The sequence below is a fragment of the Canis lupus genome, chromosome 15 (assembly GCF_048164855.1).
Source record: "Canis lupus baileyi chromosome 15, mCanLup2.hap1, whole genome shotgun sequence".
NCBI classification, from domain to species: Eukaryota; Metazoa; Chordata; class Mammalia; order Carnivora; family Canidae; genus Canis; species Canis lupus.
In genome coordinates this window covers 31,719,989-31,743,082 of record NC_132852.1, presented here as the reverse complement: position 1 = coordinate 31,743,082, position 23,094 = coordinate 31,719,989, and positions in this window count along the sequence as shown.

Sequence of the window (23,094 nt, the reverse complement as noted above, 5' to 3'; positions counted from 1 at the left end):
CCCTTTCTATATGTCATTTTGATGTAATGCACTCCCATTTCTGCTGTTATTAGATGCAAAGTATTTGAAAAGATGTTAGATTGAATTGAAATCTGATTACATCTGGGTTTGGGTTTCTGAGATATTGCCTATTTTCCTAAGATACATGGTTCTCTTTTTAATCTCACAAATATGTACACACATTCACACCCTTTCATTTCTATTTTCTCTTCTCTGCATTCATGGATCATATGGGATTTCTGATTCTTATTTTAAAATGTAATCAAGATATAGAAATGATGAAGCAGTATATCATAGATTCCAACATAGAGAAAGCAAAAAATAAAGAAAGGGAGAGAAAGGAAGGGGGCAAAAAGAAAAAAAAAGAGAAATGTTTAGCGTTTGATATATCATAGATTAATGGTCTGCTGCACATTTGGATAAAAATCCATATATAGTGTGTTTATTTGTACATCATTAAGTTATAAAGCTGTGTCATTTAAGACCATTTCTATAATCATAAATTGCTTCTTACTGTATTTGTTTTCCTTAAAGCACCTTTCATGGGGGAAACTTAAATCAATAGGAACACATTTGATTACTTCTCACAATTGCTTTACAGTTTGGAAGAAAACGTGGTGGTTCCATATTGGTCACATAAAACCGCGTGGAATGAGGCCATAGGATTCTTTCAGTTATTCTCTTATTAGATTTTCTCCTTGAAAAGTCACACCTATTTATGAATACTGCATCATAATCAAAATATGATTTATATCAGGATAATCTCTATTGTACCTTCTAAAGTGATCAAATCATATCATTAATGAAAAATTTTACTTCTTGAATGAGCCTTCAAGGGTAAAACAGAAAAGTTACATTTTAACTAGTATAGGGATGATCTCCTCTCCATAAGGCCTGCAGTTTGAAGGGGACAACACAATGACATGTGTACCATATAAGGAGACTACACAACTCATGTAACCAGCACTAGGACAGAACTGAACAAGAAGTATTACCTTGGTTAATTGGACACAGCTCAGAGCTGGCCTCAGAATCTCTGCTTATCCAAGCCCCAAAGTTAATTGGCCCCAGTGAAACACATTCAGCTGGCCAAATTTACAGGAATCATATATGTAAACTGTTGGATGACAATGATTTATTTAGTTCTGCAGAGGAAAAAATTTACTCTACCTTTCAAGATTCTTCTACCTGGTCTAAGAATTAAATTTGCATGAGACAGTTTAAAAGGAGGAATGGAAATGTTTAATTACATGCATAGCACAACCTAATAATAAAATTAAGATTCAAAGAAATGACAAAAGCATGTAGCTTTGTGTTTTAGGCAAGGAAATACAAATCTTTGAGGAATTGACAGGACAAAGAAAACTTATGTTTGAGAGCTTCAAATAGTAAGGAATTCAAAACAGAATTTGGACTGTTAGTAAATTACTAAAAGTGTAAGTTTTGTTTATATAACCTTCTTGGCCCTGAATTCCCTATCTCTGGTGAGAAAGATATGTCTTTATCTCCTGGTACAGAGAAGGTACCTTTGGCACAGGAGATTTATTTCTCCTTTTATGGAGGAAAAGGTGGATTGGGATTTTTTGGAGTGGTTGTTTCTCAAGTAATTTTAATTCAAAATAATCAATACGTCAAAGTTTCACATTTTGGGGTGACCTGCCATTCTCCCTTACAATGGGAATAGTATTTTTTAAAGACTATAGTATGAATGATTTCCAGCAGGTACATTTCTGATATATGTATATCAGAAATTTGATTGGCGAGCTTGGATCTAGAGCAAAGGGAGGTAGATAGTGTTTAAAGAGTTGAGTATCCCAAAACATATAGGTTACACATTTTTAGTCTCTTGGTTTACATCCAAAGATAACCAGTCTCTTCCATAAATACTGCAGTTTACTACGTTAAGTCTTCTCTCTCAATCTCTTTCTTTTTCTTTCTTTTGAAGTACCAGGAGGACACCATATCATGTCTATACAATGTCTACCTGGTAAATGATTTCATCCTTCCTCACATACTCAAGTAAGTTGTATGGTTATCAAGTCCTGTCTCATTTTTTTTTAAATGTGAATTCCTATCCTTCCCACCCTACTTCTGTCTCTTAGCATCTCATGTTGGAAAATTTTAATAATATCCTATAGGATGTCCCTGCATTCAGTCTCTTTTCTGTGACTTTTGTCCTTTTCAAATAACTCTGCATATAGACACCCAATTTTCCTAAAACAATAGACTTCACCCAGCGATTGATCTTTTTCGAATTTTGATAGTTCTCCATTTTGTGAAGTTCAGATTCTTCAATTCAGCCCTGAAAATCTACACCCAACCTACCTGTCAGAAATCATTTGCCATAATTCTCCAACAAAAACAAACCTCTTTTCTCTAAGCCCTCCATCATATCATTCCGTTTTTCACGTTACCCTTTCTTGATAATGAATCTTATTTTGTTCTTTTTTTAACCAACATATATATAATCTTACTCAATATTTTGAAGACTAGATTCTTACTTTTAGTTATCGTTCTTCTCTGACCTCCTATGTCATATTCTGGCATTCATGCTTATTCAGAAGTTTTGTTTATGAATGTGTGTTCTCAAAACTAGAATATAACTCCTAGGTGATTTACAATCTAGTTAATTTCTACAAAATTGCTATGGCCACAGCAATGAATACACATTATTGATAACTCATGATGAATACACTTAAAAAATCATTCTCCCATTTGCCTTTGCTATTGTTGACTGTCCCATGTGATACAAATTCAGGAAAAAAGAAGTGACTTTGTCATTTTATGTCATCTCACATACATTTAATAGTTTACTAAGTGATTTTCAATGACAATTAAAATGACAACAACTTTCCCTGACTTAAAAAACAAACAAAATCCCTCCAAAACAGGAAGTAGTTTTGAAAATAAAGTTGGCAAGAGTTCATTTATCTCACTATTTTCTGTCAAATTATAATGAGTCACTCAGCCTTTCTGAAACTACATCTACATTGAGCTGTAACCTAGACTGATTTGTCCCTATTGACTCATGGCTTGTTTTTCTATTATGTCTCCTGACAGTTCTACTCCATGACTTACCCAAAAGCATTGTCCTGTTGTGCACAGGCTAAGTGCTTCAAGATTTTCTCCCCAACTTCCTCACTCATCTTCTGACTGAGGACTGAGTACCAGAAGAGAAAAGGATGTACACTTTCTGAACTTCAGTAAACTGACCCATAGGTGCTTCTTTCCTTTCCCATGGTCAGGGATTTTCTGGTGAGTACACAACAGGGGGTAACTAGCCACAAAAAGCAGCAGTTAGGTTTTTAGGAGTTTTTAGCAGTTAGCTAAAAATGTGTGGGCTTTAAAACCTTTCAGAAGAATTTCAGTTCTCAGGTCCATCACAACCTAAGTGATCTTGAACACGTTATTCAGATTATGTAATCTTGTATGTTCTGATAGTTGAAGGGAGCAAGACCACTGATTTACTAAATGTCACTATGTGTCAAGTATACTACACGAATTAAGATTACAGTTTTAATTTTTTTTTCTTTTTTTTTATTTTTATTTTTATTTTTTTTTATTGGTGTTCAATTTACTAACATACAGAATAACACCCAGTGCCCGTCACCCATTCACTCCCACCCCCCGCCCTCCTCCCCTTCTACCACCCCTAGTTCGTTTCCCAGAGTTAGCAGTCTTTACGTTCTGTCTCCCTTTCTGATATTTCCCACACATTTCTTCTCCCTTCCCTTATTTTCCCTTTCACTATTATTTATATTCCCCAAATGAATGAGAACATATAATGTTTGTCCTTCTCCGACTGACTTACTTCACTCAGCATAATACCCTCCAGTTCCATCCACGTTGAAGCAAATGGTGGGTATTTATCATTTCTAATAGCTGAGTAATATTCCATTGTATACATAAACCACATCTTCTTTATCCATTCATCTTTCGTTGGACACCGAGGCTCTTTCCACAGTTTGGCTATCGTGGCCATTGCTGCTATAAACATCGGGGTGCAGGTGTCCCGGCGTTTCATTGCATTTGTATCTTTGGGGTAAATCCCCAACAGTGCAATTGCTGGGTCGTAGGGCAGGTATATTTTTAACTGTTTGAGGAACCTCCACACAGTTTTCCAGAGTGGCTGCACCAGTTCACATTCCCACCAACAGTGTAAGAGGGTTCCCTTTTCTCCGCATCCTCTCCAACATTTGTTGTTTCCTGCCTTGTTAATTTTCCCCATTCTCACTGGTGTGAGGTGGTATCTCATTGTAGTTTTGATTTGTATTTCCCTGATGGCAAGTGATGCAGAGCATTTTCTCATATGCATGTTGGCCACGTCTATGTCTTCCTCTGTGAGATTTCTGTTCATGTCTTTTGCCCATTTCATGATTGGATTGTTTGTTTCTTTGGTGTTGAGTTTAATAAGTTCTTTATAGATCTTGGAAACTAGCCCTTTATCTGATATGTCATTTGCAAATATCTTCTCCCATTCTGTAGGTTGTCTTTGAGTTTTGTTGACTGTATCCTTTGCTGTGCAAAAGCTTCTTATCTTGATGAAGTCCCAATAGTTCATTTTTGCTTTTGTTTCTTTTGCCTTCGTGGATGTATCTTGCAAGAAGTTACTATGGCCGAGTTCAAAAAGGGTGTTGCCTGTGTTCTCTAGGATTTTGATGGAATCTTGTCTCACATTTAGATCTTTCATCCATTTTGAGTTTATCTTTGTGTTGCCCCCAGACAACGAGGGGGTTCTTCTACTCTTGACTCTGGGAGGCCGCCTGTCAGCCCTGTGGGATACCATGCATGTGGCCACTGGGTCTGGGCCCGAGAGTGGTCTAGTTTCATTCTTCTGCATGTGGATGTCCAATTTTCCCAGCACCATTTATTGAAGAGACTGTCTTTCTTCCAATGGATAGTCTTTCCTCCTTTATCGAATATTAGTTGCCCATAAAGTTCAGGGTCCACTTCTGGATTCTCTATTCTGTTCCACTGATCTATGTGTCTGTTTTTGTGCCAGTACCACACTGTCTTGATGACCACAGCTTTGTAGTACAACCTGAAATCTGGCATTGTGATGCCCCCAGATATGGTTTTCTTTTTTAAAATTCCCCTGGCTATTCGGGGTCTTTTCTGATTCCACACAAATCTTAAAATAATTTGTTCTAACTCTCTGAAGAAAGTCCATGGTATTTTGATAGGGATTGCATTAAACGTGTATATTGCCCTGGGTAACATTGACATTTTCACAATATTAATTCTGCCAATCCATGAGCATGGAATATTTTTCCATCTCTTTGTGTCTTCCTCAATTTCTTTCAGAAGTGTTCTATAGTTCTGAGGGTATAGATCCTTTACATCTTTGGTGAGGTTTATTCCTAGGTATCTTATGCTTTTGGGTGCAATTGTAAATGGGATTGACTCCTTAATTTCTCTTTCTTCAGTCTCATTGTTAGTGTATAGAAATGCCACTGACTTCTGGGCATTGATTTTGTATCCTGCCACGCTACCGAATTGCTGTATGAGTTCTAGCAATCTTGGGGTGGAGACTTTTGGGTTTTCTATGTAGAGTATCATGTCATCGGCGAAGAGGGAGAGTTTGACTTCTTCTTTGCCAATTTGAATGCCTTTAATGTCTTTTTGTTGCCTGATTGCTGAGGCTAGGACTTCCAGTACTATGTTGAATAGCAGTGGTGAGAGTGGACATCCCTGTCTTGTTCCTGATCTTAGGGGAAAGGCTCCCAGTGCTTCCCCATTGAGAATGATATTTGCTGTGGGCTTTTCATAGATGGCTTTTAAGATGTCGAGGAATGTTCCCTCTATCCCTACACTCTGAAGAGTTTTGATCAGGAATGGATGCTGTATTTTGTCAAATGCTTTCTCTGCATCCAATGAGAGGATCATATGGTTCTTGGTTTTTCTCTTGCTGATATGATGAATCACATTGATTGTTTTACGGGTGTTGAACCAGCCTTGTGTCCCAGGGATAAATCCTACTTGGTCGTGGTGAATAATTTTCTTAATGTACTGTTGGATCCTATTGGCCAGTATCTTGTTGAGAATTTTTGCATCCATGTTCATCAGGGATATTGGTCTGTAATTCTCCTTTTTGGCGGGGTCTTTGTCTGGCTTTGGAATTAAGGTGATGCTGGCTTCATAGAACGAATTTGGAAGTACTCCATCTCTTTCTATCTTTCCAAACAGCTTTAGGAGAATAGGTATGATTTCTTCTTTAAACGTTTGATAAAATTCTCCTGGGAAGCCATCTGGCCCTGGACTCTTGTGTCTTGGGAGGTTTTTGATGACTGCTTCAATTTCCTCCCTGGTTATTGGCCTGTTCAGGTTTTCTATTTCTTCCTGTTCCAGTTTTGGTAGTTTGTGGCTTTCCAGGAATGCGTCCATTTCTTCTAGATTGCCTACTTTATTGGCGTATAGCTGTTCATAATATGTTTTTAAAATCGTTTGTATTTCCTTGGTGTTGGTAGTGATCTCTCCTTTCTCATTCATGATTTTATTAATTTGAGTCTTCTCTCTCTTCTTTTTAATAAGGCTGGCTAATGGTTTATCTATCTTATTAATTCTTTCAAAGAACCAACTCCTGGTTCTGTTGATCTGTTCCACAGTTCTTCTGGTCTCGATTTCGTTGAGTTCTGCTCGAATCTTTATTAACTCCCTTCTTCTCTTGGGTGTAGGATCTATTTGCTGTTTTTTCTCTAGCTCCTTTATGTGTAAGGTTAGCTTTTGTATTTGAGTTCTTTCCAGTTTTTGAATGGATGCTTGTATTGCGATGCATTTCCCCCTTAGGACTGCTTTTGCTGCATCCCAAAGATTTTGAACGGTTGTATCTTCATTCTCATTAGTTTCCATGAATCTTTTTAATTCTTCCTTAATTTTCTGGTTGACCCTTTTATCTTTTAGCAGGATGGTCCTTAACCTCCATGTGTTTGAGGTCCTTCCAAACTTCTTGTTGTGATTTAGTTCTAATTTCAAGGCATTATGGTCCGAGAATATGCAGGGGACAATCCCAATCTTTTGGTATCGGTTCAGACCCGATTTGTGACCCAATATGTGGTCTATTCTGTAGAAAGTTCCATGTGCACTTGAGAAGAATGTGTATTCAGTTGAGTTTGGATGTAAAGTTCTGTAGATATCTGTGAAATCCATCTGGTCCAGTGTATCGTTTAAAGCTCTCGTTTCTTTGGAGATGTTTTGCTTAGAAGACCTATTGAGGGTAGAAAGAGCTAGTTTGAAGTCACCAAGTATAAGTGTATTATTATCTAAGTATTTCTTCACTTTGGTTAATAATTGATTTATATATTTGGCAGCTCCCACATTCGGAGCATATATATTGAGGATTGTTAAGTCCTCTTGTTGAATAGATCCTTTAAGTATGATATAGTGTCCCTCTTCATCTCTCACTACAGTCTTTGGGGTAAATTTTAGTTTATCTGATATAAGGATGGCTACCCCTGCTTTCTTTTGAGGACCATTCGAATGGTAAATGGTTCTCCAACCTTTTATTTTCAGGCTGTAGGTGTCCTTCTGTCTAAAATGAGTCTCTTGTAGACAGCAAATAGATGGGTCCTGCTTTTTTATCCAGTCTGAAACCCTGCGCCTTTTGATGGGGTCATTAAGCCCGTTCACATTCAGAGTTACTATTGACAGATATGAGTTTAGTGTCATCATGATATCTATTCAGTCTTTGTTTTTGTGGACTGTTCCACTGAACTTCTTCTTAAAGGGGAATTTTAAGAGTCCCCCTTAAAATTTCTTGCAGAGCTGGTTTGGAGGTCACATATTCTTTTAGTTGCTGCCTGTCTTGGAAGCTCTTTATCTCTCCTTCCATTTTGAATGAGAGCCTTGCTGGATAAAGTATTCTTGGTTGCATGTTCTTCTCCTTTAGGACCCTGAATATATCCTGCCAGCCCTTTCTGGCCTGCCAGGTCTCTGTGGAGAGGTCTGCTGTTACCCTAATACTCCTCCCCATAAAAGTCAGGGATTTCTTGTCTCTTGCTGCTTTAAGGATCTTCTCTTTATCTTTGGAATTTGCAAGCTTCACAATTAAATGTCGAGGTGTTGAACGGTTTTTATTGATTTTAGGGGGGGATCTCTCTATTTCCTGGATCTGAATGCCTGTTTCCTTTCCCAGATTAGGAAAGTTTTCAGCTAGAATTTGTTCAAATACATATTCTGGCCCTCTGTCCCTTTCGGCGCCCTCGGGAACCCCAATTAAACGTAGGTTTTTCTTCCTCAGGCTGTCGTTTATTTCCCTTAATCTATCTTCATGGTCTTTTAATTGTTTGTCTCTTTTTTCCTCAGTTTCCCTCTTTGCTATCAACTTGTCTTCTAGGTCACTCACTCGTTCTTCCACCTCGTTAACCCTCGTCGTTAGGACTTCTAGTTTGGATTGCATCTCATTCAATTGATTTTTAATTTCTGCCTGATTAGCTCTAAATTCTGCAGTCATGAAGTCTCTTGAGTCCTTTATACTTTTTTCTAGAGCCACCAGTAGCTGTATAATAGTGCTTCTGAATTGGCTTTCTGACATTGAATTGTAATCCAGATTTTGTAACTCTGTGGGAGAGAGGACTGTTTCTGATTCTTTCTTTTGAGGTGAGGTTTTCCTTCTAGTCATTTTGCTCAGTGCAGAGTGGCCAAAAGCAAGTTGTATTGGGAAAAAGAGAAAAAGAGAGGAGAGAAAGAAGGAAAGAAAAGAGAAAGAGAAAAAAAAAAGGGAAGAAAAAGAAAAAAAAAAAACGAAAAAAAAAGAAAAAAAAAGAAGAAAAAGAGAAAGAAAAAGAAAGGAGAAAAAAAGGGGGTGGGGGAAGGAAACAAATCAAAAAGCAAAACAAAACAAAAGCAAAAACAAAAACAAAAACAAACAAACAAAAAAAGAACCACCGGGGAGTATCTTCTGATTCTGTGTACTTTAAGTCCCTTGACTTCCCCTGGAAGTTGTCCTTCTAGCTGGTCTTCTGGGGGAGGGGCCTGTTGTGCTGATTTTCAGGTGTTAGCAGTTGGGGGAGCTGCTGTGCCCCTGCCTGGTGCAGGGCTCAGTGGGGGTTGTTTACCCCGTGAGGCCGCAGGAGGAACAGCCCCAGTGACGGGGCAGCTCTGGAAACCTGGATTCAGCTCCGGCAGGAACTCCGTCTGCAGGGCCTGGAGGCTCCGGGGCGGGGCCGCTGCTCTGCTCAGCTGGGGCAGGAGCGTCCTCGCTGTCCTGGGCCCTCCCGGCCTCTGCCTGTCCCGGGGGAGGCGGGATCCTGGGCTGTGTCCCGGCGCCCTGTGCTCCGGAGCCTGCGCTGTTGGATTCGCGCTCCCGGGCCGCGCAACCCCCTCCGCGGAGCCGCCGCCCGAGCCCCTCCGAGCTGCTCCTGGAACCGCGCAGCCCCCTCCGCACGGAGCCTCTTCCTCTGCCCGAGCCCCTCCGAGCTGCTCCCGGGGCCGCGCAGCCCCCTCCGCGGAGCCGCCGCCCGAGCCCCTTCAGCTGCTCCGGGTCCCGCCGGGTCCCGCCGTGCGCGCTGCAGCCCTTAGGGAGCTCGGCGCACTCTCCCGGGGCGCAGTTGCTCTGTTACTGTCCCAGGGAACCCGAGGGCATCCCCGCCCTCCTGGGTCCTGCTCCACCTCCCTGCGAGCCCCTTTCCGCCCGGGAAGGTCGGTGCAGCTCCTGCTCCTCCGGGACGGGGCTCTCCTGTCCTGGGGACACTCGCCCCGGCCTCAGCCCGGCTCCTCGCGGGGCCCCTCCCCCTTGGAGGCCTTTGTTCCTTTATTTCTTTTTCCCCGTCTTCCTACCTTGATAGAAGCGCGAACTCTTCTCACTGTCGCATTCCAGCTGGTCTCTCTTTAAATCTCAGGCCGAATTCATAGATTTTCAGGATAATTTGAAGGTTTTCTAGGTAGTTTGGTGGAGACAGGTGATTTGGAGACCCTGCTCTTCCGCCATCTTGCTCCTCCCCTCAAGATTATAGTTTTAAAAACAAAGGGCAGTGTATAAATCATGGCTCCCCCACTAATTAGAGTTCTGACAATCTTCCCCAACAGTAAAATGAAGAATAATAATAGCACTTATCTCATATGGGTGTTATGAGGATTGAATGAGTTAATGCACATCAAGTGCTAGACTAGTATCTGCCATATATAAGTGGGTAAATGGTCAATAAGGGTGAGGTATTATTGAGAGGACTGAATGTGTTAACAGATATATAGAGTCTACTACAGTGTCTGGAAAGCTGTGATGCTCTATAAATACCACCCCCCCACACACACACATACACCACCATAGATGCACTTTTTTCCTCCATTGATCCTATTGTCAGAATATAAGAATTTATGAAGTTAGACTTCAATTTTCTGTAGTGAATCACCAGGGTCCCTGCCTCTCATTCCTCATGTTCTCAAATTTGGAGACCCCTGACTCATCAATGGACACTGAGTCCCAAACAGGGATCCAGTTTTTTTGTGACCTGAAAGTTACACAAGTTTGATAGCCCTTTTTTAGAAGAAGACTACAAAATCGCTAATATGAAGTTAAGTATAAAAAAGAATATTTATAAAGAGAAAACTAGGGATCCCTGGGTGGCGTAGCGGTTTGGCGCCTGCCTTTGGCCCGGGGCGCGATCCTGGAGACCCGGGATCGGATCCCACGTCGGGCTCCCGGTGCATGGAGCCTGCCTCTCTCTCTGCCTGTGTCTCTGCCTCTCTCTCTCTCTCTCTCTGTGAGACTATCATAAATAAATAAAATAAAAAATAAAAAAAAAGAGAAAACTACTGCAATAAATTACGTATTTAAAATATTGATATTAGGCATTCTGACAGGTGTGAGGTGATGTCTCATTGTAGTTTTGATCTGTATTTTCCTGATGATGAGTAATATTGAACATCTTTTCAGGTGTCTGCTGACCATCTGTATGTCTTCTTTGGAGAAATGACTTTTCATGTCTTCTGCCCATTTTTTAAATGGATTATTTGTGTTTTGGGGAATTGAGTTGTAGAAGTTTTTAAAATGTATTTTGGACACTAATCTTTTATTGGGAATGTTATTTGCAAATATCTTTCCCATTCTGTAGGTTGTCTTTTAGTTTTGTGGATGGTTTCCTTTGCTGTGCAGAAGATATTTTGATGTAGTTCCAATAGTTTACTTTTGCTTTTTATTTCCTTTGCCATAGGAGACAGATACATCTAGAAAAATGTTGCTATGGTGGATGTCAGAGAAATTACTGTCTGTGTTCTCTTCTATAATTTTTATGGTCTCAGGTCTCACATTTAGGCCTTTACTCCATTTTGAGTTTATTTTCGTGTATGATGTAAGCAAGTGGTCCCGTTTCAGTCTTTTGCATGTTGCTGTCCAATTTTTCCAATACCCTTTGTTGAAGGGACTTTCTTTTTCCCATTGCATATTCTTGTCCCTCTTTCAAAGATTAATTGGCTATATAATTGTGGATTTGTTTCTAGGCTTTCTATCCTTTTTCATTGATCTAGGTGTCAGTTTTTGGGCCGGAGCCATACTGCTTTGATAACTACAGCTTTGTAGTATAACTTGAGGTCTGGAATTGTGATGTCTCAAGCTTTGCTTTTCTATTTCAAGGTTGCTTTGGCTACTCAGGGTCTTTTGTGGTTCCACACAAATTTTTAGTATTATTTGTTCTAGTTCTGTGAAAAATGCTGTTGGTATTTTGATAGGGATTGCATTACATCTGTAGATTGCCTTGGGTAGTACATTTAAAAAATATTTGTCTTTCTAATACATGATCATGGATTTTCTTTCCATTTCTTTGTATTGTCTTCAATTTATTTCATCAATGTTTTATAACTTTCAGAGTATAGGTCTTTCACCTTCTTAGTTAAGCTTATTCCCAGCCATTTTATTATTTTTGGTGCAATTGTAAATAGGATTCCTTTCTTAAATTTCTCTTTCTGTTGTTTCATTATCACTAATAGAAGTGCAAGAAACAATAAGTGTTGGTGAGGATGTGGAGAAAAAGAAACCATTGTATACTTTTGATGGGAATGCAAAGTGTTGCAGCCACTGTGATAAACAGTATAGAGGTTCCTCAAAAAACTAAAAATAAAACTACCTTATGATCTAGGAGTTGCACTACTGTGTATTTATCCAAATATAAAAATACTAATTCAAAGGGATACATGTACCACTATGTTTATAGCAGTATTATTTACAATAGTCAAGATATGGAAGCAACCCAAGTGTCTATCAATTGATGAGTAGATAAAGAAGAGGTGGCATGTATATATTTGCAATAAAATATTATTTAGCTATAAAAAAGAATGAAATCTTGCAATTTGCACCAACATGTATGGAGCTAGAGCGTATAATGCCAAACAAAATAAGTCAGAGAAAGGTAAGTATCATATGATTTCACTGATATGTGGAATTTAAGGAACAAAACAAATGAACAAAAGGAAAAATAGAGAAAGAGAGAAAGAGAGAGAGAGAGAGAGAGAGAAACCAAGAAACTGACTCTTAATTATAGAGAACAAGCTGGTGGTTACCAGAGGGGAGGATTAAGGAGAGATGGGTTGAATAGGTGTTTAGAGTTAAGGAGTACACTTGCTGTGATGAGCATCATGTGATGTATAGAAGTGTTGTTGAATGACTATATTGTACACTTGCAACTAATAGAACGCTGTTAACTACACTGGAATTAATATAAAAACTTTAAACATATAATAAATAGCACAATAATCTGAAAATTCAGAAAAACAGCAAAGTTTTTATTAACCGCTTGACACATCTTAATTCTTTTTATCCTACATATTATAGCTACATACTATATGAAAGCCCCTTTTGTAATGATTTTCAAATACAATTTTCTATAGAAAAACAATAAATTATGATTGACTAAACATATTTTAATTATTGATAGTCTCTAAAAGTACCTTTCAGCTTTACAACTCATTGATAAAAATCATAACATTTTAGAATGTTGTCAATTTTGGGGATCCATGTTTCTTTTTTCATCTATTAGCTGTACAGTTTGGAGAATTTTCCCAAAGATTGCCTTCTGTCTTCATGCATTTCATATCTTGTTTCTGCTCAATTGCTCACATACCTTGGTACCAGTTACCACATGGGTATCTTCAAACCATCAGATAACCTGTGGTCCTGCACTTTAATCCAATGGCTCCTGGTGAGTAGACAAGTCGGTGGCAGGAATATTCTTGGAACATATTCCTATGCTGAAATGATGGTCAAAAGTTTATCTCTACCTATAGACTCTACTAAAAGGTAACTAATCTATTCTTAATTAAATTCCACTTAGAATGATCCCCAAATGCCCAAACCATTTTTTTCTCCACCAGACACAAGGAGAAATGAGCTGGAGTGGAAATATATATTCATCTTTATCAACTGCTTGTAAAATAACATGTATTTTTGAAATTGTATAAACACATGTGAACAGGTAACCATTATTAGGGCCCTTCTTTGGGCCTTGAATCAGAGTCTGTGCAAGTCAAGATTCTTGCAAATAAGCTGAGTTATATTCACTATAAATTTCTTCTGTTTGGAGTCAATTTCCTTAGTCATATGTAATCTAATAAGCCAAAGTCCACTTCCATTTTAAGTAAGATAAGGAGAATCCCATTATCTTCCTTTTGCCTGACTTTATTTTTCTTCATTTCTCGAACACTTATTCATTCCCTTTTCCTCTTTGTTCTTCAGACTGTCTCTTTACTGGCTCTTTTCCCTTAAAACTAGAAATAGGCTGCAGAATTACCCATTATAAAAATGGTGTTAAAACCAACCTCTCCACCATTGCCTTACTCATAATCTACATACAGTCTCCTCTCTCCTTTCCTTCACCACTACAATTCTTATAAGAGCAGTTACAACTAAGTGCACACTCTTCCACTTTCATTCTTTTTTAAAAGACTTATTTAAGAGAAAGGTAGGGGGAAAGAACAAGTGGGGGAGAGGCAGAGGGAGAGAATTTTCAAGCAGACTCCCTGCTGAACATGGAGCCTGACTTGGGGCTCAATCTCAAGGTCCATGAGATCAAGTCGTGAGCCAAACCAAAAGTTAACTGCTTAACGGACTGAGCCACCCAGGCACCCCTCTTCCACTTTCATTCTTACCTCAACTTCAAAAAGGACCTCTCTTTTCAATTTATTGAAATTACCTTTGTCATGACCATTCATGACCTCCTTATTAAATTCAAATGGCCTTTAATGTCTCAGTCTCTAAGATGGCATCTTGATTTCTTGTGGAATTGGATTTCTACAATTTTGTAATTACACTAATCTGGCTAAATAGACACATGTGATCTATGGGATGGTTCATCTCTGAGCATGTGACCTGTTGAAATTGCATATATGAAGTTACTGAATCCCAGCTCATCCCAGTCTGGCTTATTCTGCTGCCTGCTGAGATTTAAGTTCTTGTTGTGCCATTTCCCTCATCGAGAGGCTGTAAATAACATTTTCAGACCACATATGGAGCACTGTGAGAACTGATGCTCATTAAGTGTGTTAAGTGAAAGTCATGAGTGGAGTACCAAACATTAGCTATAAATCAAAATTAACAAATGTGACTCGAGTTCTCAGGAGGCAAAACACTTCGAATCTTAAATAATATGGCTGTCAGGAATCACACTGAAAGATACATTTCTCTTCAAATATGTGCACAGATGAAATGCAAAGAAGTAAGCTGTCAAGATAGACAAGGAGAAAGAAATCTGTTGCTTGGCCCTTGAAACAAGTTAATTTAACATTATAAACCATTGGAGTTTCCTTTTCAAATGGATCCATGTGGAAAATCCAGATGGCCGAATGCTCAGCTCATAAATGTGAAAACTAAGCTCCAAAGCTTGAACGTAGTCAAAGCATTTTACTTACTTATTGCTGAACATTTTTATCATTTATATTTAAGAGCAAAACATGCAAATTATTCCTTAAGGACACAATATTAGTTCATGCTATCTTTCTCAATGGGAATCAGTTTGCAGGATTTGAGGGAGAGGGAGCAGTTTAAGAGGACATTGGACAATTTAGAAATAAATTTGAAAATTACCAACCATCAACGCTGTGGGAAACACTTGGCTGCTAGATGTTGAAGTTATAAAAATGTAGCTCTTTTTTGGATTTCCCTAACTCAGTGTATTCCTAATGCCAGAAAAATATTCAAATTCCCATTGATTATTGTTAGTAGGTGGAGATCAACTTAGACTATTTCTTCTCCTTTATCCTCTTTCCACCGTCCAATAAATCAGCAAGCAGTACCGACTTCATGTTTTGAAAGTCTCTCCATCACGGTCACTTCTTTTAACCACACTGCTGCTACCTGCCTCAGACTTTCATGGTCTCTTAGCTAGAAGATTCCCCCTGCTTCCTACTTCCCTTCTCATTACCACCTTCCCAGAGCCCTTTCTGCCTAGAAAATAAGTTAATGTTGGTCTCCTGCTTGACATTTCCTAATGGCTACCTGTAGCCCATGTGATAACATTTCAAGTTCTTAGCAGGGCTCACAGAGCCCTTTAGTGTAGGGATCATGTCAGTTCTCATCATTATCCTTTGCATAGTCCAATATTTCTGAGTTACGTCTATTCTCCTAAATATGCCATGTTTTAGCATGCCTTTGTGCCTTTGTAGCTTTGCTCCCTCTGTCTCAAAGGACCTCCTCTGTTTTGTCTGCTTGGAAATGTGCTGGTAAATCCTCAAATTTCATCTCCAGTTTCACAGTTTCTTTAAGTCTTCACTGATAGTCCCTACTTCCTATTTCTTCTGCTACCCACCCTCCCCAATACACACTAAATTGTAACTCCTTTAAGAAAGGGATCCTGTTTATATATCTTCATAGTCTAAATATCTAATACACACAGTAGTTGGTACCTAATAGGCATGCACTAAATATGTATTAACAGGTAAGAAAAGCCAAGCAAGTACATTCTTTGCCTTGTAGGGTATTTTAGCCAGGTCTCCCTGGCTAAGCAAAGGAGGTCCCCAGCAAGCAAAGCAAGGCATAAAACAAATACAAAACAAAAAAAAAAAAAAGGAAGAATGTGCTCCTATTTTATCAGGAACTACAATTTCCCAAAATTGGGGGGGTGAGGGAGGATATGTGTGAAAAAGGACAGGAAGGAGCCAATATGACTGGCATATCATCCAGCCGGCTACCTCAGTTGATGGCACAAAAGAAGAGAATTAGTTCATCTCTCATTCTACCAGTGGCCTCTAGTTTGTTGTTGTTGTTGTTGTTGTTGTTGTTGTTTGGCCTCCAGTTTTAAGAGGAAAAGATATCCTCCACTTTTTCCTCAAGAAGGATGGATACAAGTTTATACAGTTGACCATTCAGACTCTGAAAAGTCATAGTGCTAAAAGTTTGTTTTGAAGAAAACTCTAAATGTTGTTCCTGTAGCAAGTCCTGAAGACATAGCTGATTTTCATCATCTTCATCCTATACCCTTCAAAAAAGAAACCTCACCTTCAATAGCATTTGTGTTTTGACTGGTCTGGTAACTTATCTAGTATGGTAATGAATCCACATTCCTAAAGTCCCAGGCTTCATTGCCTTATTTTTGTTGGATCATGGTTCCAGTAATTAAATCATATATATATATATATATCCACCCATCCCCCAGTTTCAATACCTCATGTGTATATCAACCACTATTTAACCACTGTCCTTGATCTGCTGGTATGAAGAACCAAAAGAGGCATCATGGTAGTGGCAGACTTTACTTCTACTTCACTGGAATAGCTACCCTACTCCAATCAGAATTATTCCTCTTTCTGGAATGAGAAACTCTAACCCAGCAGAAGCCGTTTGTGAGGATGGCATGCAAAACTCTGGGAGTTAGGTCACTAAGATGATGGTGAAAGTCAACATTACTTCCTATGGTTCCTAGATCCATATGTTAGCAATTGGGAACTCAGCACCAGATGTTGGCCTTGGGTTCAGCACAAGAGATTACTTTATCTTGCAGGAATCTTAAGCAAGGCATAAAACAAATTACTGAGTCTCATATCAGCTGAAGTAAAGGAAGGGAGAAAAATGTGTCTAATGAGTCCCATACTGGGGCACATAGACATGAGTGTGAAGCAGGTCCTCTGGCATCTCATACCTTAGTGAAAACAGGAAAACTTGTGGTGGGAGGAGATAGGTGCCCAATACTAGGTGCAATTGGATTGTTTCTCATATGAAATCAGTCACAAGGCATATGGGGTGAAACAAGTGGCAAAAGGCATCAGAAGTGATGCACAAGAAGTGTCTTATACAAAAAGATTTACTTTATACGTAGAAAGACAAAAGTGCAAATAGATTATATTATACACACACACACACACACACACACACACACACACACACACAGGTAGTCCTAGCTTTGCACCATTCCAGTAAGCATAAATTTTAGTTCCCATGACTCACGGCTTATTTAAATAATACCAGTTTCTCAACAACACGGTTTAAATGTTAGTTCCCACAGTATATTAACTGTGAGTAATTACAGAAAGTATAAACTCCCTTGCTAACTCTTCCATTTACAGATCATAACATAAATAACAGGTGTGCATCATGATCAGTGACTAATATGTCACTTCTGTGAGTGATTGGGGTGCCCGGGTACTTCAGTTGGTTAAGCAGCTGACTGTTGGTTTCAGCTCAGGTCATGATCTTAGGTTTTGGGATTGAGTTTCACAATGGGCTTTGCAATCAGTGAGAAGTCTCCTTGAGAAGTCTCTCTCTCCCCTTTCTTCTGCTACTCTTCCTCCTAATGCTCTCTTCCTCTCTCTTGAATAAATAAATAAATATTTGAAAAAAATGAAGTCTATCAGTAATTCCTCACTGTGTACCTCTGGGCACAGACAACAGTGTGTAGCTGCATTGCCTCCTTGTCTCATGGTTATAAATCCATATGATATTTACTAGTATAAATAATGAAAAGGGGAAATTGGCTAACAAAGATGAAATCTCAGCAAATAAATGAAAAGTGATGACATTGGAAGTGAAATTCAAATTAAATGTAAATAGAATTATAAAAGAAATAGCTGACTGTGGGAATGTTGATGATGCTGCCATCCAAGGGATCTTAGATATGTAGCCAGAAGAAATCAATAAAGACAAACTTGTCGACATAAATGAGGAAAGAAGGAAAAGGATGAAGATGTCTCAAAAGAAGTGATGCTGGCAAAAAAATCTATACATCAAAGAAAACCAGGGAAATATTTTGTGATATTGAAAGCGAAGAAAACAAAATGTCAGAAGCCAATCCAAACTTAGAAAGGAGTATGACGATTTGCCAAGGCAGAGAGAAAATATTTCTTTGCATTGTAAGTTACAGCATGAGAAGGAAAGCTCTGCTCCAACTACTCCTAACCTTTTCTAAAAATGAAATAAAATAATCTCATTCTTAATGTTTCTAATGTTTTTCATTGCAGTGTGCTACATAATCATTTTGTTGTTTATATCTGTATACATTTATAACTAACATAGAGTTTTTAATATCTTGACAAAAATTTAAAGGGCACAGAACAATTATAATTTTTCCCACTGATTATTAAGATCACTTTGCTTGGATTTGCACAGTCATTTTTATGATCCTGCACTATTGTGCAAAACTAGGACCGTCTATGTTTCTATAAACATATTCATATATACATGCATATGTACTGTGAGAAGAGATGGTATTGGAGCTGAGTCTTACAGGAAGGGTAATTGCTCACCAGTAATCAAAGTGATGATGAGGAGGGTGGTAATAATCACTACAGAACAGCACATCGATTGGCCTGATGGTGGATGGGGTACGGTGAGATTTGGTACAGTTAATGCTCAGGTGTGCAAAGGTAAAGCGCCGCAAGAGATAAAACTGAAAGGTCATCTGGTGCCAGGTCTAATAGGGATTTCCTTGCTTGACTACAGATTTTGATCTTTATCCTTCAGGTTTTGGAAACCTCTGAAGGATTTTCAGCAGATGAGTGATGTGATCAGACTTTTCTTTTAGGACAATCACTATGAGGAGTTTGGAGGTTGGATGTGGTGGGAACCTGCAGCTTGGAGGCAGGAGTTATCAGACACCAATTGGCTGGCTGAGGCAGGTTGTGTGTAAGAATGAGGAGGGACTGAGCAGAGATCCATGTGAATATGCAGTCCCCTCACTTTGCCCTTTGTCACCACTAAAGACCCCTACCCTGTTGTTTCCTTAAAATCCAACTTCCCTAACATGTCGCAGTAATCCTCCATTTCAACAGATTGAATGACATCCTTATGGACTGAGCTATAGTCACACTGCCACAGACACTCACACAAATGCCATGGGAATGCCTTCCTTGCTGGTTGAGCTGAATACCAGCTACTTCTCATTTATGCAATCAATGATTCCTTCCACTTTTCCCCTGCATGGGCACTTTGCTGAACATAGCTTTGTTTTCCCTAGCCTGATTAGTAAAAACTTGTTCAGGTAGGATGCTTCATTAACAAATAGTACTCTCTTGTTCCTTTCAGGCTATCTTCTACATTTTAATTTAGTGGGCAATGCTAATGAACACAACAGGAGGCCTAATAGTTTTCCCCAGGGATGGAGAAAATTAGAAACTTTACAAGTAAACATAGAATAGTAAAGACATAGTGATACCAATTTCAACTCTTAATGATACTGTTGCATAGGTAGTAAATGGTAGGAACATCATCAAAGTTTGCTTTTTCATACATTTAACGTTTTTAAGGATTAACAGTGAGAACAACTATGTCATATCCTTTTACAGATAAGAGGATTGGAAAATGAAACTAGTGAGAATAATTTCTTCTCTACATTAGAGATTCCAGGCCCCCCAGGCATCCTAATTTTTCTTTCAGATTTATTTTATCAGAATTTTGCTTCTTGATTCCAGAATCTAAATCCCTCTTGTAATTGTAAGGCTTCCTTGAATTATATACAGTTTAGTTTTTGTGAATTTGAGTTTTGTTCCATAAGAAGAGAAAGAAACTTATTGCCAGAAGGCACCATTCCTTTACAATCTGAGGCTACATCATTTTATCCAAGTATGTCCACAAGCCTTCAATCAGTGGTTTTGTTTCATCCATATTGACTAGTTCTGCCCTTGGATGAGATTCTGTTCTTTTCTAGAGAACATGTCCTAATTCTTTCTTTGTTAAGATATTTTCTATTGTAGTAGAGGGCAGTTTTTTATTTCACTACACACTTGGCAGATTTCCTTATTCTTCATAATGATCACATCAACATCAGCAATGAATATCAATTATAACAATGTCCCTCTTCAGGCCCTTTCCTAGGCAGACGCATCTGGCTTCCTCATTTGCTAGAGCCCAGGCACCAAGATAATAATTATGGCAAGGACAGTGATGCCAGCCTTTCACTCTTTGACCAATTACCTCCTTGCCATTGTTCAAATTGAAACCAAAACATCCTGAATAAGTTTACTCATCTATAGAAGTTATGAAAATACATGAGAAGCTACAAATAACACTAGAGCGCTTTTCTGAGTGATGGAAAGAGACACTTATTCTTTCTAGATAACAGCAACATTTTCATTTATTATTATTTTTCAGGCACTGCAGAGAAGAGTCTGACAATTTTGTATGGACATTCAAAGTGATAATGCATAGAGTATCAGATGCAGGGCACATACTTATTTCCACAACTATAAGATAACCCTAAGATCATTAAAGTACTGAATTATAGAGAAAATGTAGCAAAAGAGTTTTCTGAATTACAAAATCAATTAAAATTATTATTTTAATGATGAATGGCTGCATTACTCAGGTGCTTATCACAACATAATTATATCAACAATGATATGAAAAGTAAAGGGTAGTAGTAGCACATTCATGAAGGAAAGGCAGTTATTACTTTTTCAGACTCAAAAACACAGTACAATATGGTAACTGGGAAACAACCATAGTAAGGGAATAGAAATATCAAAATCCCTGCAAAAGGAGATTGACGATGAGTCAAATATCACAAAGATTATAAATTTTTGTGGAAAACAGATGTAGTTCCTAATCAAATAATATGCAACACATTTTGAAATGACTGATTTTCTGCATTGACATGTATATAAAGATACCATATGGTTGCCATTTAATAAGTATAGTTGTATCTATGCCAATGGACACACATATGGGGAGATGTAAGCATAGTTATACATATAAATTCCTCATGTAAGGCTTAACAAAATTTCAGATGATTTTATGCCAAACCCTATAATCTAATTAATTCTGATATTCTGCTAAACATAACCTTTTAATAGCCATTTCAGAAGATTTACAGTATTATTATGCTTAAAAATACTACAAAATAATTTGGTGATTAAAAGAATGAATCCTGGATTATTTAGAAATCAAAGCAATATAATTATTTGGTATACATAATAGCATATATACCAGAATATTGCTAGCCAGAATATTCCACTTTTAACAACACTTGATAGCAGAAAGTTAATGTTTTTCTATTAGTTATACATTTGCTCGTGTATAATCTCCCTTTTCCTCTCATTTTACAAGCTTTGCTAGGGCTGGATTAACACACACACACACACACACTTTATTTCTATATCTGGTTATAGTCTTTAAATATGAACTAAAAGCTTACCTTGAATGGCACATTTAACATGAGATCTCCTCCTAGTATGTGGTAATTTAGGTACTATCTAGTCTTAGTTGTTATAGCTCAATTAAACTGCATTTTTAAGGCCATAGTCAACAGATTTCCAAGATGCAGATCTGCTCAGATGTTGGGTTATTAGTGGGCTAATGAGATGAACTGAATAAGGAAAGATCTCATCAACCATGAGCTTAGTATATATGAGTAGGCTACTGTGTATCTTTGTTAAAAAACAGTTTAACTTTGATCAAATGTACTAAGTGTTTAGACAAGAAAATATGCTTGGTTCTTAAAGAGAAGTCAAGCCAAACAGAAACCAAAATCCAAAAAAAAAAAAGTTACAGAACTTTAAAGTATATAAAGAAAATTCTGCTAGGTTAGGGAGAGTAGTGAAGTACATTTCCAGAAAGTCTATTTCCCAACTGGCTAAGGTGTTAGGGAAATGAGAATGAAAGTTTGTATTAGTTTGTATTAGGGTTATTTTCTTCTAGCCACAAAAATATGTGGAGTTGGTATAAAAAGATTGAAGACAAAACAACAAGAGTAAAATGTGCTCCCCCATTTGAAAAGAAAAATACAGAAGAAATAGAGAAATGAATATTTGTAGGAAACTTGGAATGATAAAAAAAATTAAAATAAAAAATTTTCCACAGATAAAAGCTTTTGTAATCTGCTTAAGTCTATCCTATCACCTGGGATCTACTAGAAAAGTCAAAGCAGTTGAAAATGTTAAGAAGCAGTTATTTGGAAGCTAAGAATGGATAATACCCAGGGTGGGAAGTTAAAGATGTCTCTCAAATGTCAGAGAGGAAATTTTATTGCTAGAAAGTACTCCACTAAAGTTTACTATGGAAATGCTAATGAATAGGTAAATATTGGACATTTAAAAGAAAAATGAATTCAACTATGCTTCCAGAATGTTTCTTTATCCTTGATCTATGTGTCCAAACTGCCAAGTTTTACAACTGAGAATCCTTGGGCCAAATCAGAGTTAAAGCATCTCCACACTGTTTCATAAACTGAAGGGCAGCATGTATTCTGGGTGGAACACCTGAGGGGTGCTGTGTGGAGTAGAGGTCTTCTAAGTGGTGTGATTTCAGAGGTACCAGGAATGAGCCCTCCCACATGCCTCTCAGCTGCCAAGAATTTTACCATCATGTCCTATAGATTTTCTTCAAGACAAGTCTTTTCAGAGAGTTTCCTACCCTTTATGTCATTTAACTATTCATTATAACTTATAGCTGGATGTATGTGGTTTCATCAACTTACTTCCATTGGCATAGTTCCCTGTGAGTAAGGAACAGAGGGTATTTGAGATTATGGAAGATGGGGAAAAGAGCATTTTGTACATGGGAACTATGGGAACTATGTAGGTATATCTAGCTCTGGAAACACAGTGGTGGTGGTGGTGGGGGTCCCTAGGTAGGTAAGGAAAAAATAAACACACAGGCCATTACCATGGATTTTGGACATTTGCAATGAATTTCCTTAATCTCACTTCTTTCTATAATCTCCTTTTACTTGTGAAGAAGCTGAAATT